General features: G+C 48.4%; 1 protein-coding gene across 1 annotated transcript in view; it reads right to left on the bottom strand.

Moving 5' to 3' along the window:
- PLCG2 (phospholipase C gamma 2) overlaps positions 1-8,614 on the bottom strand; it is a 77,015-nt gene extending 68,401 nt beyond the window's left edge. Inside the window, 5 exon segments of the mRNA XM_064670935.1 lie at positions 3,341-3,574; positions 4,286-4,428; positions 5,364-5,430; positions 6,425-6,506; positions 8,291-8,614. The gene's annotated coding sequence lies outside the window, so the exon portion shown is untranslated.
- Between the last annotated feature and the right edge of the window lie 5,103 nt (positions 8,615-13,717).

Genomic DNA, 13,717 nt, shown 5'->3' with positions numbered 1-13,717 from the left:
AGTATGAATGTGTCCCAAAATAACACATCTGCAGTGATCTAAGTGAAGCTTAGCTAACATTCCCTGCACTGTATTTTTACACAGGTGATTCTGTGTGACTGCCTAACCCCAGCTCTAAAATTATGCTGATCCCCAAGCTCTGTCAAATGGGTAGAGAGAGGCCCCTTGCTCTATCCAGGGAGAAAGAGCAGTGATGGACACTGGCCTGATGCCAGCACTGCCCTCCAACCCATACAAAGATGCAAGTAGATGTGTTTTAGCCGAGGGACTAAGAACCCTTTGCTGTTTGCTATTGCACCAAAACGTGCCATCACGGGCCTGCCTCCTGTTATATGGGCCAACAATGTGAAGAGCTTAAATACAGCAAGAGCAGGAGGGGAGAGAAAACCCATTTGGGTGTGGGACTGTGTGGCAACACAGCAAAGGGGCTGTGGAAAGCTCCTGCCTGGGTCTGCAATCTGCCTTAATCCCCCTGAGCAAGGCGAAGGAGAGCGCCTGAGCACCGTGGGAAAGAGCAGCTCGTCATGGAAAAATATCCAGTGCTGTCAATCCGGTGCTGAACTCCTCTTAAGAGGCTGATAGGACAAGCCCACCCTGCTTCTGACAGTCTGTACTGTCCTGCTTTCCAGGGCAGTGCTGCTTCACCAGCAACCACCCCCATGGTGGACTATCCTGCTGGCCCTGGGCCCTGGACACCACTGTGCAGCCCAGGGGCCCTCAGCAGCCCCTCAGCAGGGCTTATCCTGCTCCTGGGCAGTGCCTGGCTTTTGGATATTGCAGAGAGACCAAGGCATGGGAGGAGGAATTCATCCTGCATTCACCTTGCCCTTGAGCAGAGATGTCATTTCCCAGCCTGAGACTGGAAATCCAGACCACAATTCAGAGAGCAAGGCGAGCCTATCATTACTCTGAATTAAAACAGGAAGATCATTGCCACTGAAGATAGAAGGGCACATTCCCTGTCTCAGAGCAGTCCACCCGGGAAAAGGGAAAAGCATCCTCACACTACACTGGGGAGAAGAATGCACGTCACTGCTCTTTTGAAGTGGCAGCTTGGGTAGGAGCCTGGTGGCAACAGATGTGATCCTTCCTCTAGAGGAGCTGCTGAACTGTGTCGTGCAGAAGTGGATTTCCAAACCGAGCAATACCTGCTGTCTTGAGTGACCTACTTTTTCTGCACGCTATGAGAACAGGGTTAGGCAACAGCTAATCCGGTGCTGAAAACTAAAACTGTTGGGCAGCAACAATTATCACATGTCTGGTGAAACCCATGGCAAACCTCACTGCCCCTGACAGGGGTTCCTGGGCAACACCCCGTTTCAGCCCAAAGCTTTGGGTGCATATCTAGCAGGAACACGGCCCTTTGCTAAATTGAGCATAATCATTCAAATTCATTTATCAGATCTAACAGGAGCTTTTCTTACTACCATGCGTGGTAATTTACTAAATGCAGTGTTTTTAATGGGATCTCTCAAATCAGAAAAAAATTAAAAGCATTTTTGTGTTGAGCATCCAAGCAGTCCTATGCATTGGGATGAGCAAGGCTGGCAGCAGGAGGAACACACCAGCAAATCCAGCTTTCCCAATGGCATTGCCACATACCACAAATAACACCAGCTAAAAAATCCCGCCCTACATCATCATCATCATCACTCTTTACCCGGCCCTGTGCTAGGAGGGCTCTCACAACCCTTCCCTGCCATTATTTCATCTCATCTGGGTCAGCAAATGCTCAGTCATATCTGTACTGATTTATACACATCCCTAGCTGAGTTTTCACTGGGATTGGAATGGTTCATTACCCATACAGGGAGGAGAAATAAGTTAACAAGTGAGTCACTCATTTGGATTTTAGGTTCTAATGCCTGTGCTAAATGACTAACAAATATTTCCAAAGTTGGGATTCAATATGATATTTCCTGATACTTTGACTGTATACAGATTTTTATTTCTGAACAAAATCTGATTTATTGATAAATTGACCAATTAAATTAAACAGCTCTCCTCAAAATGACCCCCAGTTACCAGCAAGAAATTTAACCCTGGTGGTTGCAGCTCCGAAGCCCAGTGTGTTTTCTCTCCCTTTCTTTCCCTGAATGAGATCCTGGCACCCTAATTCACAGCCACCAGGGCTGATCTCCACAGAGAGCCGCAATCAAGTCAAGTCTTTCTTTGCAGCACAAAGGAAATCACATTTCTTTGAAACGCCGAGGAAATCTGAATGTGTGTTCCTGTTTAGCATGATTAAGGTGTCACATAGCACTCCCACGCACCCCGACACAGAGAACTTCTTGCCGGCTGCTGATGTCAAAGCAAATCAGCTGAAAACACGAAGGGGTTCTGAGAAACACAACTAGGACGCGCCAGGCAGGCTGCCAGCGACCTACCCAGTGTGGTATGGACCAGGCAACCTCAAGGACTAACCCCACACAGCGGATGGGGACAACACAGTAGTGTCCCCTGCCCCCCAGCTGGTTTCTGATACAGGCATGGGGCACATATTTTTTGTCACGCACAAATTTCTGAGTGTGAGCTGCTTGTTGCTGGTTATAAAACCCTGATAATAACAGTGAATGTATCCATAGCAATTGGGAACATCTCCAAGGGGTTCACTGCTTTGCTTTTGGATTTTCCCAAAACCTTTTTCGTGTGTGCTCCATCTTGGTCCCAGTCACCTGGGACATCTCTCCCTGTTCTGTCTCTCATTGCCCTGATGGTTCCGGCTGCCATCCTCTTGCTTTTCTTCAGCTCTTTGTTCTGTATATTTTTGCTTGTGTCCTGTGGTTTGTCCACTATTAACATTAATAATTTAGGAAATTGTCTGCTTCTGCTGAAATCAATTCCTGTGCTACTGCTGCTAAGTGCTGGGCCTGGGCCCAAGAGCTGCTATGACAGGGCCCAAACAAAGCAAACGAAATGAGAACAGAGGAAAACAGGCACCTTATCCTTCAGCACCCTGTGAATTTAGGTGGGAATGCTCAAAGCCTAAGAAACACAAGCACCAAATTCCAGCTGAATTCCCTTCTTTTTCAAAGTTCTCCCAGTTGCAGTCCTGGTTACAGCTACAGTCCCTGTTACAGTCCTAGTGCTGGAAGAATTCAGCCTCAGAGCAGGAGCCCCACAAGGTCTGTGTTACCCCCAAGGCAAAGCTGCTCAGATGCAGTCAAAGGGGACTGACTCAGTAGAAAATGCATCACTCTGTGCCTCTGCAGGTCTTTACTTAATGAAAACTATAGAGAACCGAAGTGCTTGTGCAAAGCTATTGATGCAAGTGGCTCTTTCTAAGCCCCATCAAACCTCCATTACTCTGCCAGGGACCATTTCCCAGAGCTACACCAACCTCACACAGAAGATGCCGTCCTGATGGTGATTCATTTCGTTGCAAGTGGCAGAGGAAGAAAAGCACCTTGTGTCTCAGGGTTTAAGCCATGGGGACCAAGTTCTTCTTATTTCCTTCTCTGGTGTACACAGCTACGCCGCAGAGGGCTCACATGGGGAAACTGTCAACAGCAGAGGGCACAGACTCTGTCTTGGAGAGACATTTTATGTTCTTAATCCCTGGACTTTAATAGCTCTGTGAGGGAGACAGATAAATAACAAGACAATAAAGACAGTGATTTAGGGACCAGGTATGCAGACAGTTTGACTAAGGCTGAGAGGATAAATTCATCTGGTATAACATCACTGAAGCTCAACAATCCTCTGTGCTGTTGAGCCATACAGCTGGGCTTCTCTGTCCTTCCTTGAGCAGCATTTTAGCGAAAGCACTTTTTAATTGGGTTTTTTAAGCGGCTGGATTAAGACACCACCCCCAGATACATGTGGGCTGCAGCTGTCCCCTGAGGGCAGGAGAGGTTGGCTGGCCAGAGGAGGACTTGTGCCAGGGCTGGAGCTCAGCTCCCACTGGGAGCTGCCAGCACCCAGCAGCTGGACCCAGCCCCAGCACACTGTGTAGCCTGGCTGCCCTGCACCCCAGGGCCGGGAGCAATCCCGGGAGCACAGGGAGGATGCCAGAGCACAAATCCCAGCTTGCACACCCAGGGAGCAGCCGTGCCAGGGAGGGTGTGGGCATCCAACGCCTCCACTTGCCTCCTCCTCAAGGGCTTGGCTGACATCCCCCTGAGCCACGAACCTGGATGCTGGGGACCCAGCACTCCACTCACCGAGCCCTCAGCTGGATCCAAGTCACGTCCTTACTCCGGTGTTTGCTGACCACTTGCAGCACCTGGTGGGCAGAGAATGTGAGGACACATTCCAAATGCAGGGACACACTTCCCTTACCCACCTGAGTCTGAAGTGCTTGGAGGCTGGGCAGGAATGTGGTGCCAGCCGTGATGGGATACAGCCAGAAGCCAGCGCTGCTACCGCAGTCACATAATTGAATAACGAGAACAGATTAGGCAATCTCTGTGCTTCATGTTGACAAGGCTGAAGGAAAGAACAGAACATGTAATCAAATGAGGGGGGGTTCTTTATTTATTTATTTATTTTGAAAGAAAGACAGTATTACAGCACTGTAAGAGGTGGCATAGCATGCGCTAATTATGCTGCTGGGGTTATTTCTCTCTTGCAGGTTTGAGGATAAGACTGAGACTTTTATTAAAGCCTCAGGGAGAAAAGAACTGGAGGAGCTGGCTTTCACTGGGAATTAAACCCCCAGTTCACTTAATGCTTATTCAATAGCTTCTGCCCCTCCATTTGGCTAACCTGCCCAAGAACACATTCACCTCTTCACATCAGCAACCTGCAATCAGAAAAATCACCTGTAATCCAGCTGCCTCCAGGCACAGACCAAGAGCTACATGGTCTTAATGACAGATCAGGCTAAATAAAAAGCACAAATCCACAATCTGCTATCAGGAGGTGTCTAAGGCTTCCTTCTTTTGATAATTTCTGCCAAGATATTCATGCTGAGTCACTGGGTTTGCAGTGCCATGTGCTGGCAGGAGCTGCCAGAGCTGACCCGGGACAGGGGCTGCCGCTGCCTGCAGAGGCTGAATGAGAGCTGAAAGGAGCACCTGGGCACTTTCCATGGGCTTTCTTGGCTAACCTGCAAGCCAGGATTGAAGTGAAATTGTACTGAAAAAATCATCTGACTGGTACATGAGGCTTTTCAGCTGGATTTCTTTGCTGGTTTAACAGGCAACTAGACATCTAGTTATCCAGCTACCCCTTTCCCCTACCTGAGGATGTAATTTGGTGACTCACCACCATCCAGGTACCAGTAATGGAGTTTTTCCCCAAACAACTGATTTCAGATACATAATTCATTTAGATCCCTTTTAAAAAATCTGGTCCTGACTTTTGTCTCTATGGTGCAAAACGCATCAAGTAACACCTTCTGCAGCAGTGACCTGGCTTACTCTGCATGTGGGAATCATCCAGATGAGCGAGGCTCTTTGCTTTTTTGAATCACCCTTCTGAAGTGATCTGTGGAGAAACAATCTGCCTGAGAAGTGACAACCCCAGACTGCTAATAAATGCCCCCAGGCTTTAGGAAAAAAACTGCCAAAAAAACTCATTGGAGTCAGCCCAGCATCTTCGGTTTAGTAAAGACCTCCTGGAACATGCAAGAGGGCAGGTACCCCAGGCTGTAATGGGACTTGTGTGCAAAGAGACATTTTGCCCTATTTAGGAAGTGGCTGGCTAAGTTATAGGTGACACCATTCCCTGGCAGCGTCATTTGCCCTGACACCTTTTCAGTGGGAAGGCAACTTGTCACGGCCGAGATGTGTGTGGAGTTGCCTTATTTACTCTCCTGGGGTGGCGTGAATCAGAGTTGAAAAGTGCAGTATGTTGAAGTCAACCCATATTCCCATGATGTGCGAGTGTGAGTCACTCGGCAGGGAGATTCTGCCAGGGTCCCTCCTGGACGACCCGGCTGTGTTAAACACGCCGGAAAATCCACGGATAGAAACATCCCCAGTGACGCACGGGAGCCGAGTAGGCTCCGTGCCTTTTTGGGGAAGCTTCTGAAACGCCGACGTTTCCTCTTGATCAATAATCTGGTTGGCAGAGCAGGGCTTTGAAGCAATCCAGAAAGCACAGCCTTCTGCTCACACGGCCGCTGCTGTTTCTCTCCCGGGAAGATGACGCGCGGGGTAACCCCAGGCACAGGCAGGGGAAGGATTTCTCTTCCATGTCTATTTAAATCTCCTGGAAGAGCTGCTGCTTACAGAAAGTATAATGCATGATGTGAAAGGGCTTTCTGTTCACAGGCAAAGAAAAATTTAAAAAAAGAACGAGCCCCATCCCAAGGTCTCACAGCTGACGGTTTTCCCCGTCATCTCCTTTCTCTCTTCTGTCCTCAATAAATAACACTTGTGGGGTTATCACAGGCTGCTTTCTGCAGCAGGTCTGCTGGAACACTCTGACAGAGGTTTCTTGGCCTTAAACCCCACCACTCCTCTGATCCTCCACTTACCAGAGCTGATCCTCCACTCCCTGCAGCCACCACAGTGAGGGCACCGCTGTCCTCAGCAATGATTTCCAAGCAGTTGTCCTGACTTGGAATACAAGGAAAAGCCACTGACAAGAATATTTCCAGATAAACATCTCATTAATTTCAACCACAGGCAGCCATGAGTCATTTCCCTTTGACTGGAATCCTCTCTTGTGACCAGAGATCTGGTACTGTGTAAAATTCATAATTATTTTGAAAGGATATCAACAAATTGATAATTAGTCTCAAAAAATTCAGACCTAAAAAAAAAATCCTTCATTTTCTCCAGAGTTTACTGTTAATCACCTTTGCTCCTGTTACAGCTGTGACATAAAACCGAGTAATTTTACTGCAAAACTGTTGGAGTTCTTTTAAAGCCTCTTTTAGCACTCAAGCAGCAGGTTGGGCTTTCCTTGAACCATAGCTCTGCCTCTGGGGAAATTGTGCCTTTTCCCCCCAAAATAGAAGTGGCATGAGGTGATTCACACCCCTGGGCACCTGCTCTACAACTGCTGAGGCACCCTGGGTGGGGGTTACCAGGCTGGCTCCCACGTGCCATGTGGGATTTGGCAGCTCTGTGCCACTGTCGAGCTTTTCCCTTTCCTTTCCAGGAACTGGCTCAACTCAGCCACACTCTGGGCGCGACTCGGAGCCTGATTAATCGCAGCCCCCGACGCCTGAATGCCAGCAGTGTCTCTCATGCCAGCAGACATTTTTCTTTTAGACAGATTAGTTCTTCGCCTCCTTTTTTTTTTTTTTTTGTTCTGAAATAACAACAGCTTGACCAAGACCAAATCCCCAGCTTCCAAAATCAAAGCTAAAGCCGTACCTTGGAGTGCAAACAGCCAACCAGACAGTCCCTGCTGGGGTCACACAGGGCTGGCCATGGCCACACGTGAAGTGATGTAGTAGCATCGTTTGCCACGATCAGTCACTGGAGCCTTTAAGCCTGTACTCAATATCCAGTTAAAAACACAAATCCAAACAAAAATCCCCAGACTACTTATTAATCACTGAGGTCTGCCTTAAAATGAGCTAAAAAAAGAACCTTTCCCATCAACTTTCGTGGGATTTGGATTATGTTTTTTCACTGGAGATGAGTTCATGACAGAACAGGCCCCTCAGCCAGCAGCCACTTAACGACCTGCCACCATGCTGGAGAGGCTTTTGGGGTCTTTCTAGGCTGCCAAAGCTGCTGTGGAAGCACTGGTCAGGATGCTCACCCTTGGCCAGTGATGGCATGGCTTCAGCTGAGCACAGCACTGAAACTGGGACTTTATTCAGACCCAAACCTCACATCAAATATTTTTCCTCATGTCATTCAATGTTTGTTAGCCCATGGGTTTACCCTGGTGACTCATTAGTCACTGCTCTTGTCTGAATTCAGTGCATTACAAGAGAATAACCAAACTTCAGGAGAAGCTTCTTATTGGTACTAATGAAGAGGAGGGAAGACATGGTGGTGGGGGAGGATAAACATGGTTGTCATCTCATGAATTTCCCTACTTCTCCTTGCAGGTTAGTCCCCCATGCTGTGGGTACTCACGGGTTTTTAACCTGAATCACAGGGAACAAAATGACCCAGCCCTGGCCTATACTGTGCTGGTACAGCCTCCCAGCAAAGGAGTGGCTGCAGATGGGTTTGCTTCATGCTGCATTTCAAGGCATGGAGGAATGGGAAATGTCCCACCCACCTGATCCTCCATGGGGCACCCCTCCAGCCACTTGCTGCCCTTGGGGCCACACCACAACATACCCTGGGACAGGAATGGGCCCCGCGCCAGGCTGGGCTCCCTGCAGCCCCTGAGCAGGGCATCAGTCCAAACCAGGCCCCCAAAACCAAAGTACCTTCACTCATGAGCTGGAGCAGGCCAACAGCTCTGTTTGGCCTCCATAAAGATGTTGGAGTGATGGATGGACAGGAGGTGACTCGAGGTGCAGCAATGGGCGGTTGCAGAGCTGCCACATCCCCACGTCACTGCTGATGGCAGTTCCCCCTCATCATTCCTGGGACACGCTGGAGCTGTTGGGACAGCAGTGGGGATGAAAAATGGACAATTTCACCAACTAACTTCCATGAGGAACAGTGAGCAGGGTGCAGCTCAGAGCCCCTCAGTGGCACGGCAGGGGAAAGAGGAGGAGGAAGGCCCCAGGACCGCAGTGGCTGTGTGCCGGCGCTCAGGCAGGTTTCCTTGGCAGCCGCAAGCTCAGGGCACTCACCATACCTAAGTGAAGATTTTGTTGCCATGGAAACATTGATGTCATCGGCTCTGCAGCAGCTTCAACCTCAACTGCAACTTTTTTTCTCTTTTTCCTCCCACCCTGGTTTGGGGTTTTTGTTTATTTATTTGTACGTTTCTCACAGGAGGTGACCCTGTCACAGCATCCAGGGATGTCCAGCAGCCCAAACCCCTCCTCACATCATCTGGGGGTATTGGGGAGCCCATCACTGGTAGCTGTGGGATGGGGCTGTATTTTAGAAACACCCACCAGGGCTGTGTTCTGCCCTGCACACACTGACCCATTTTCCTCATCCTCATAAATTGACAGTATTTCCAAGGAAGATAGTTTGGAAGCTCCCAAAATGTGAAGGAGGTGACCTGGGTAGAGGCTTCCCACCCAAGGAGATGCCTCACACTGGGGGAGCTGCTGTGCATGGCACCTACAGCTCTCACTGTGCAGGAACACCACGAGCTCGCTGCCACTTGCATTATGCAGAGCCACCACCACTCATTCTCCTGTCAGGAGGAGCCAGACAGACCAACTAAAGAGGAAATTCCATGTCTCCATGAGGGACGTAATGCCTGGGTGAGCAGCTGATGGCTGCTGGTGGAGTTTTGCCCTCGGTGCTCAGTGAGGTTCCCCCATGCACCAGGACAGAGTCCCCCCAGCAATAAACCAAAAATCCCTTTGAAAACAATACCCAGCACATTCCCTGAAGAAAAGAATCGTGAAGGAGTGGGACCTGGAATCTTCACCAGGCTTGAGAATGGAGACTCAGCCCTTCACTGGCCCCAGCTCCAGGGATGAATACGATCCCATTAGACAAATCCTTGATTCCCCTGGAGCCTCCTTTAACTTATCAGGGCTACTGCCATTAATAGTGGACTGTTGCACAAGTCTGGGTCAGACTGTTCCAGCCAAAAATACATGTTACTGAGTTCACTGCAATGTTAAAACAAGCCTTTCACCTCAGTGACAGGGCAGGAGCAGCGCTAGGGCAGAGCTCCGCTGTCCTGGCTGCCCCTCTCACACAGCCCTGAGTCACAGGGAGGTTTGTTTTAGCTGGAGATGGGATTTTTATAAAGGCCTAATTTATTTTTTTGTTGTTACACTGGACAAACCCTGCTTCTACACTAGGTCATTGTGCAGAGCCAGATCTGCTCTTTTCCTTACCAGGAAAGGGATCTTGATGGGCCCCATCCGCCTGGATCCAGGCACAGGGATGCTCCCCCAGCACCACCACTGCTCACCCCATCCATCAGGGCTGGAGAGGGAATCATGTGGGAGGCAGCTGGTAAAACAGCATCAGAGAGCAACATAAAATCCCAGTTAATAGACAGGTTTACAATACTTTTTCTCTTTTATAAACAACAATCAACCACAACCTGTGTGTTTCTAACATTATGGCCTAAACTGAAATTCAAAGTGTTCCCGATAAATGTGCTTTTGCAACCTTCAAGGATCACACTCTGCCTCTCTGCAGCAGTAAATAACCAAACCTAGCCCCAAGATCTCAAAGCACCTGGCAAATGAGTCACTAACATTAGTTATCCTTAATGTCATCATAATTGGTAAAACATGGAAAGAAAAGTATCCCTAAGCCAAAGTTTCTGTATTTCAATGTAAAGAGGTACACTGCATACCAAAGACAGCAGCACCACTTTCATTACAGTGAGACAGTCAGTGTGATCAGACAGTCAGTCTGATCCCATATTCAAAGCAAACTTCTCTTTTTAAAAGAACTTCTTGTAATTTAATACAAAGACACTGATTTCGTAGCAAAGGCTTATGTAAAAATGGGAGATTCTGGGTGGGAGAGACTGCTAAGATTTAAAAGTGTCTCAGTTAGCTACGGTGAACAAATCAGCTTCAAATGTATCCTGCATTAGAATTAAAGGATTAATGTTTGATATCCTATCCCAGTTGGAAGAAAAATTAACAAGAAACTGGTTACTATATCAACTGCCAGATCTGTGAAGCAAACTGGTGTTGAGACCAGTGTGAGGTGTTGAGACCAATTTAATGGTCTCAACACGAACTATATTCTGTTACACAGAGCTGTGTTTGGATCTTTGTAGATGGAGGTAGAAAAAAGACACATATTTACATCAGCAGTGCTGTATCAACAAGGTTCATCCATGACCAGCAGATCTCCGTGAGGTTTGGGTATGTATATTTTTAAAATCTGATAGAGCCTATTTGAACATTACAAATGTATTACAGTACTTGTTCTAGCTGGTTGGTGAAAAGCATGAAAGTGAATCACCTAAAAAAAAATAATAAAAAAAAAGCAGGTATCAGGCTAGCAGGAAAAATACCTGCATGTTTGATATTACTGGCAAAAAGGATATTCCAAGATCTGTTACTAATAAAAATGGCTTATCTCAAATATTTATTTAGACTGTTCCCCAGTCAATAGAAAAGAAAATGGAAAAAACCTGCATTGTAACATCCACTTAAAACAAGTATTTTGAGATGAGTACTCTATTTAGTTGGAAAAAATCATTAAAAATTCAAGACACAGCAATATAACTGAGTGATGTGTTCTAACAGGCACAGCTGGTTGTTGTTACAGGGGCTGGGAGAGGTCAGCGCTGCCCTTAGCCTGAGAATGATGGCAGCACTACTGCCTACTGCTTGTAGATGTGTACAAAGTTTCAAGGAGCTCCTTCTCCCGATTAAAAATCCTTGTACATATGAGAGAGGAGGGTACTGCAGCTCCCAGCCATCGGGGGAGTGGAAATCCCAAAGATGGGAAGAGGCCCAGCTGGTGCTGTTTTCCAGAAGGCAGCAGTCCTGGGTGGAGCTGGCATTTCCCTGCTTTGCTCTTAGCTCATTACTATTTTATTCCCTTACTGCATTTAGGGATTTCTGGTCCAGAGTCTGCTCTGTTTCCAAGAGGACTTTACCTGAATAGAGGCTTGATGTTCTCTGGGAAGGATAAGGACTGAAGACTGTCAGAGACACTTCCTGTGCTCAGTGCCAAGGCTCAGAGATGGAGCCTCTCCCTGCCCTGGGGACCAGGGTGGGTCACAGCCCTGGGACAAGGCCTGGCCACTCCTGGGTCACACAGCCAGCCCTGAGGGGATCGAGACACCCACAGACCTCAGGAGGGCTCTGAGCAACCTGCAGATCTGCCCTGAGGACAGTCCAGATGCTCCACACCCACCCCTGAGACACAATCTGCCACATCTCCCTCAGTGCTGGGAAAGGAGCCTCAGGTCTTCATGGATGGGACTTGTGGATAACTCGGCCTCCACCTGGTGTGAAAGGATCATATGAACAAGACATACCAAGCTCTTACCTGGTACAAACACTTCAGGCCAGCAGCTGTTTCAGCACTCCCCTACAAGCAAATCCATCTGAATTGTCAGGATTTCAGGCACATACTTTACTCTCTGAGCGACAAACAAGCCATACCCACAGAGCTGGGAAACTGGAGGCAACTGATACTTTGTGAGATTCATCTCTGTGTTTGGTCTTCTGAAACTCAAAACGTAGCTGTGAGCAGTGAAAGCAGCAGTAGGAAGGTAAGACAACTGCAGGGTTTTAATGAGGCCATGAGAAAATTGCTCCTGAAACTCGGCAGTGCTGCGCCTTTGTGCTTTTTGGACTTGCATCAGAGCTACTGCACTAGTTCGGGTTGAAAGCCGAAAGCTGTAGGTTGGACAAGCCCCTGGCATTCAGAGTCCCCAGGAAGATGGGCAGGAATAACCTCCCAGATGGAACCAGGCAGCTTTTCAGTGGCTCCATTATCAGCGAGCAGCAGCTGGGCACAGGCAGAAAGCCATCATTATCCAGGGGAAACCACCAGAGCCCTCTACAAGGCCCAGTGCTCTCAAAAAAAAAAGCTCAGGAAAACCTTTCCAAGTGCAAGCTGAGATACAGCAACTCCATTATAGCATGTCTAATCCCCACCTTTTGTAACCGACGGGAGAATCCTCGGTCCGACGCAATCCTGAAGGATTCTAACAATGCTGCTCTGTAACTGCCACAGGCTGGGGACCAAAGGCAGCTCCTCCAGCACAGCGAGGACTCCTGTGCCAGGTGAGACAGACCCCGAGTACCACTTTACTGAACAACACATTGATCATCTTCAGGCTTGCTCAGATTTTGTTCAGCCAGCTGCCATCGCAGGGGGGAGATTATGCTGGTTTCGGAGCAGGGAAGAAGCACAAAGGAATTTCTTGGAGGCCGTTGCAGAAGGCAGGACCTGGGCAGGTCCTGGGCACATCCATCTCCTGCTCAAGTCACCCATGTGGCATCTTGGCAAATCAGTGCACTGTGGACGTTCAGGCTTCTCCCACTGCCGATGATCCAGCTGAGGTTGCAGATCCCAACTGCTGTCGCCGGTTTCCTCAAAGGCAGGAGCTCAGGGATGGAGTCATTGCCCACAGCAGGATGAGCAGCTGTGTCCAACATGTGCCTTCATCTGACCAAAGCCCAAAACTCTCCTTCCTTGGGCAATTTCTCAGTCCCTCATGCAACATCACAGGAATATTTCTGGCTATTCAGGGTCCAGAAAGGCTTTGTGAAGTCCTTGCTACTGCCAGGGGAGGACAGCCCACAGGCAGCAGTGACTGATCAAGGGGAAAAGACCCAAAAAGCCTGACAGCCTCAGCTACAGCTCTCTGGTTTTACTGAAGAAAAAAAATAAAGGCACAGCTTATTGCCTTTATCAAGAGCCATCCAGTGAGCACTTCTTAGCTTGGCTGGAAGCACAGTAAAAACCCTCGTGTTTCTCCGTGTCCTGAAGTCTCATTTGTAGAATATAACAGAAATACAGATAAAAATGAGAGTATAGGAATACGAGTGATGAAGGCAGCTCTCAGAACATCTGTGGGAATTGGTTTCAAGTGGGGCCCATTTGTCTGAAGGTTAAAGAAGGTCAGTAACCATCTAGACAGCAGAGTTGTGAAGCTCCAGCCGGATCTCCTGCTGGCATCACACACCAGGGATCTTCATCAGGGACAGCAGAACACAAATACAGCACATCCCTCCCCTTGGATGCTGCCCTGAGATGCACCTTAATACACAGGAACCCCTCTGGAG

This window comes from Pseudopipra pipra, chromosome 14 (genome assembly GCF_036250125.1).
Source record: "Pseudopipra pipra isolate bDixPip1 chromosome 14, bDixPip1.hap1, whole genome shotgun sequence".
Lineage (NCBI taxonomy): Eukaryota > Metazoa > Chordata > Aves > Passeriformes > Pipridae > Pseudopipra > Pseudopipra pipra.
The sequence above is the reverse complement of the archived record's forward strand: the minus strand, read 5'-3'. Positions and strand labels throughout refer to the sequence as shown.